The following is a 6,000-nucleotide window of genomic DNA, read 5'->3' as shown; positions in this document are numbered from 1 at the left end:
ATATCCTCATTTTACCTCAGTCTGTTATGCTGCAAATGAAATATTGTTGTTCCAGTTCCACTGCAATTAAGACTCTGCTCATTAGTCCCAGGGATAATTTCCCATATTACAACACCCCTAGTGTCCTGTAATAAATGAGGAACGGGCTGTTCTGATGTTGTATTTCTGTTGAACGTGGACCGATACACAGCGGAATGTACAACATCCTGCTGCTGCCGAAGCTGGGAGAACAGTACACCATGAACACAAGCAGCAATTTAGGACAAAAACTGGCTAACATCCTTAAACTGTGGGGCAGAATTTAAACAGGCAGAATTCAGCTATCTAAACTGGCAGCAGACTGGACCAGCAAGAAAAACACAGCTTTTAAAAAATTTTTAAATATTCTTCCAGGAAGGCATCTAAAAGCTTTTGTGAAGACTGCCAAAAATTTCAAAGTGTGTTTCTGCTTTTATATTTTAGATTTTTCTAAGGGTTTCCTAGATTTATGAGACGCTATTTGAATGCAAGTGTAAAACAATAGTTACAAATCTTAGTTTATGATCTAATACTATATTTGAAAGTCACAATGGGTTGTCTAAAGAGACTGATTTGAGAAGACAATTATTGTTTTCTTAAACAGAACAAAGTGTGTTACAAATCAGATCTCTATCACCTTGTAAATGATAAGCTCTGTTATACACTTAAAATCAAACAGTAAAGTTCAATGTTAACTAAAATTAATTCTCAAATTCAAAAAATGAAGTGTAAGTATTAATACAAAATATTACCCTTGTTTAACACCATGTCCGTACATGATCTTTTAAAGTAGGTCGATGTTATGTTAATCAGTATTTATGAATCGAACGTAAATTTGACGTTAGCATTACAAACTTTAATCTAAACGGAGGCTTTCAAATATACGTGAGAAAATCTGAAATAATGCCTGCACATATTTTTGTTGATTTCAGTAATTCATTGATCATTCCCAAGTTCAGTTGGGCTCCCAAGAAATTGTCAGAAGCATCAGGATATAGCCTTGCCTGTAGCATAGTAATCCTACACGAAAGCAATATACATCACATCCCTTCCTCCCCCTCCTCAAAGTCATAAATATTTCAGATTACTGGAGTTCATATTTGTGAAGTGATACTCCTTACACTCAGGAAAAGAATATTATTGGTTGACACGCTGGAGGAAAGGGTGGCCATCTAGAGGGACCTGGACAGGCCTGGGAGGTGGACCCATGTAAACCTCATGAGGTTCAACAAGGCCAAGTGCAAGGTCCTGCACCTGGGTCAGGGCAATCCCATGCACAAATACAGGCTGGGTGATGAGTGGATTGAGAGCAGCCCTGAGGAGAAGGACATGGGGAGGTTACTAATGCATAAGAAGCTTGACATGAGCTGGCCATGTGCGCCTGCAGCCCAGAAAGCCAACCATATCCCGTTTAAAATGAAAAGAGGGTAATTTTATGTTAGATATAGGGAAGAAATTCTTCACTATGAGGTTGGTGAGGCACTGGCACAGGTTGCCCAGAGAAGCTGTGGATGCCCCATCCCTGGGAGTGTCCAAGGACAGCCTGGATGGGGCTTTGGGCAGCCTGATGTAGTGAGTTGGAAGAGTTGGATGAGTGGAGTTGGAAGCAGATGACTTGTAGGGTCTCTTCCAGTCCAAACCATTCTATGATTACATGAAATCATCTCATCTAACCTTAACTGTCTACTGTGTAAAGATATATACCTGAATTACTTCCTATACACTCCTCTTAGAAGGGAAAACCAGGTATTTCTGCTTTTGGATGTACTGCCCACATCTCTTCACTGATTGCAGCAAAATCTAGAAGCCATGAACACAGAAGTGAATGCTTACAAACTTCCCCATTATATTTAAAATATCGCAATATCACAATTCAATTGCTTGTACATCATTTTCAGAAGCCAGATCCTTGAAATTGCATGGACCAAGAAGCAAAAATCTTTCAAAATACTGTTTTCCTGTTAAAAAAAAAAAAAAAAAAAAAAAAAAAAACACCCCAAACCAATAATAATCATATCAGTATGTTCTGTTGAACCATCTGACCACCACACTTTTTAAATTGTATTTTTCTTTCAGTAGGGAACCTTCCAGAACTCATGTCTCTTCTGCCAGACTCTTAGGGCAGCAGCAGGGAGAGGATTGTGGGTGAACAGAACAGTGCAGGGAGGAAGAGAGACAGATGCTGTTTTTGCTGTTACTGTAAAATATTCTGAAGAAAAGTAAATAAACAAACATCATTTTTCTCTCTAATATCATTACAGTTGGCCTAGATTAGGAAGGTCAGGGAACAGATTGTCATCTGCAAACAAGCTGCTGTTTCCTAGGAACAGACATCTCAGTGTCTTTTAGAGTACCTACCATATCTCAAAAAAAAAAAATGTTAAAGTGTAGCAAAAAAAAAGAATCTTCAACCTTCATTCTGCTTTTTCCATGCCTCCCTCAGTTCAAAGCAAGCAAACCACATCTACTTTGCAAGAGGATTCATGATGTGAAGAGAATTTGGAGCCCCAGATCACTCATCACACCCAGCACCCAGCTGCTTGCTCATCATCTAGGAACATCTAATGAACTTCTCTCCATGCATCATCATTCACATTGAAAGTTTCCTAATTGGGTCACTAATTGAGAAGAGACAGACTTAGTAGTCATTAATGAAAAATGGTGGAAGAGGCTACCAATAACAAGCAGCAGATGATAACACTCATTAGCACCCTGAATATCTTGATATATGTTGAGGTGACTACTGTACCCACTTCAGGCTTCTCTATGTGCGACCAGGACATACAACCCCCAGGATACTGAGGCAGCAGAACCATAAATGCCACACAGGAGGAGATGCTGAACAGACACAGTCAGAGGGATTGCCCTTTCCTCTGGGCACCAGGGCACAGAGGCCACAAGCGTCACTTTTTTGCTACTTAACAATGGCTCTGCAGCTACAGAATTTTCTTTTTTTTTTTTTTTAAATTATTATTATTATTTTCAATAAATACAATTGTTTACTCAATGACTGTACATTTAGCCTCCTCAAAAAAGGACAATCATTTCTAGAAAGCTTTTTATCATAGAATGGCTTGGGTTGGAAGGGACCTTAGTTCCAATCCCCCTGGCATAGGCAGGGATTTCACCATAGCAACTTGGTACATCTTTAAAATACTTTTGTTTCACCTATAATGAAACTCAGCTTAGTTCTTGTACCTTGTGTCTGGCTGGGATGGAGTTAATTTTCCCCACAGCAGGCCACGCACTGCTGTGCTCTGCAGTTGTAGCTAGAACAACATCAATATCACACCGATGTTTTGTCTACTGCCCAGCAGTGCTGTCACAGCATCAAGGCGGGGTCTGTAACCCATCACCCCCAAAAGCCGGTACGCTGGGGTGAGCAAATTGTGTGGACATAGCCAGGGGAGCTGTCCCAAACTGACCAAGGGGATGTGACATGCCATGTGATGTCAGGATCAGCAAGAAAAAAACGTTAAGAAAAAGGAGAGGGGAAGGGGCATTCATTATGAAGGTGTTTGTCTTCTGAAGCAATTGCTATGTGTATTGAGCCCTTGCTTCCCAGAAAGTGGCTGGACATTGTCTGTTGATGGGAAGTAGGAATAATTTTTCTCCTTTTGCTTCCACAAGCGGCCTTTGCTTTTCTTTCATTGAGCTGATTTTTATCTCAACCCACAAGTTTTTTTCCATATCACTTTCTCCCATCCTTCTGAGGAGGCTGAGCAAGCAGATGTGTAGTGGTTAGCTGCGTGATGGTGTGAAACCACAACAGTCCTGCACTGACAGCAGTCTGAACTCCACATTCATCCCACCGCATAAATTATGAGAAATTATATTCCATTAACAGTGGAATGTGAAGGGTATTGCTTTATTAAACAATCCATTCTTCATTCTGCAAGCCATAGCTTATGAGCAGTAGCAAGTGCAGCACATAAGACCTACAGCAGTGAAAGCATTGGTCGAAATGTATTTACCTCAGGTTTAGTTTTAACCAGATTTAACAAAGACAGATAGTTTGAGCTTGGCTTAGTGGAAAAAAAAAAAAAAAAAAAAAGGTAAGACTGACTGGAGTGTTATTCTGTTACACAAAGCTGCTCCCCCCTTTCCTGAATGACAACAAAAGTGAGTTTTGTTGAAAGTCCCTTGTCCAATCTCTATATTGTTAACATTTTGTGGGAGAGATGTGAGAACAGAATAGTGTTCTGGGAAGGGTCAGGCTAAGAATCACAAAATAAGGAGAAAACAGAAAGAAGACACAGTATCGGATTATGAGATTGTAAATTGTAGGTATAAGCTAAGATCCCAAATGAGCTAGTACCCACACATCATCAGTGATTCATAGCAAAAGGTTAGGTTGGAAATTACACTCTCTTCTCTCACCTCTTTTAGAAGAAGCAGAGTTGACAGTATTTAAATGAAAGGCCTTAAGACACTGATTTTGTGTTTTTTCCCAAGGTAGTATTTAGGGCCATGCAAATACCTGTCAACCCCCTGCAAAGCCCACATGCAGATTTATGCGATTTAATACCTGAAACGCAGCCTGGTTGAAGCATTAAAGCTAACAAAGCAGAGCAACTTGCTCTGTCCCTGCAGCCAGCTGATTAGTCTTGAGAGAAAAAGATTCAGTCAAGTCTCAAGCATTAAAAAGTCCTGTGGGTGATTTTAAGGAATGATCTTTGATTCAGAGGGAAGGTAAAGATGTTAAGTAAAAGTCATAAGATATCCGCAAAAGAAAAGGCTAGAGCATGTCAGTTTACTACCAAGAAAATTACACTTTAGTAGAGAGTACAGTGTGTGTTTAGCTAGCATTCAGCTAAGACCATAAAAACAAAAAAGATACAATACAATAGCTGCTAGGGACAATATAGGGAACTCTAGATTTCAGTAGTAAAATCCTTAGGATTGCCAGGTATAACACTTCCAACTGTATTCAAACTACATTCAACATACCTACACATTTAATAGTTAACTGGCTATAAGTCAACTTCCAAGAGGTTTGTGTATCTTTGTATGTTAACCTACATGTGATAAAGCACTGGTATGACAAAGTTTGCCAGAGGCTTTATCTAAAAAACATGACTATCCAGATTATGTTATTTACTTTCATGTTCGTTCAAGTGAGATAATACTGATACTCCTTAAGAAAAACTCCTATTGTGATACAAGATGGGCATGTTCATGCAGCAGTTTGACAAGACAGAGAAAATACATGTTACATCTGTATTTATGGCAAGAAATACCTTATCAGAATTCTAAATCTGTTCCTAACAGGAAACGTGTAATTTCCAATTTACCTTCAGCCAAGTATTCTACAAACTTCATAAAGCTACAGTCACTCTTCCCTTTCAGTTTGCAAGTGGCAAACATATTTGTTAAGTAATTTTGCCATTTGACATAATTAATACTCTAACATTTTACTGCAGATTGAACGTGTTGTTTCTGTGATGCGGGGTAGTGGCAGTGCAATGCCTTGATTATGGAACTGTGCTAGGCTGTGCCATGACCAGCACATACAAGGAAGAAGTAAGGAAATATGGATTGTCCTATACTGTGACAATTCCAGGAGATCTCTGCAGGGTCACATCATCGGTTAATTCTCTCCCTCCCTCCCCTCTATCACTATCACACTAGAAAAGTGAGAAACTCAAAGCAAACTACAAACACCTTCCCCCACATCCACCCACCATCTTCTACCTACCCCCCCAAGTGGAGCAGGGCAACAGGAAATGGGGGCTGCGGTCAGTCCCTAATGCTTGGTCTCCACCGCTCCTTCACGGTCACTCTCTGCCCCTGCTCCACATGGGGTCCCTCCCACGGGATGCCGTCCTTCCCAAACTGAGCCTGCGGGGGCTGCCCACAGGCAGCAGCTCTCCAAGATCTGCTCCCAGACGGCTCCGTACCACAGGGACCATCCCCCAGGAGCAAACTGCTCCAGCACGGGTCCCCCACATGTGGGCGGCAGCTCCCCCCAGACCCCCTGCT

Source organism: Cygnus olor, chromosome Z (genome assembly GCF_009769625.2).
Source record: "Cygnus olor isolate bCygOlo1 chromosome Z, bCygOlo1.pri.v2, whole genome shotgun sequence".
Taxonomy (NCBI): domain Eukaryota; kingdom Metazoa; phylum Chordata; class Aves; order Anseriformes; family Anatidae; genus Cygnus; species Cygnus olor.
The sequence above is the reverse complement of the archived record's forward strand: the minus strand, read 5'-3'. Positions refer to the sequence as shown.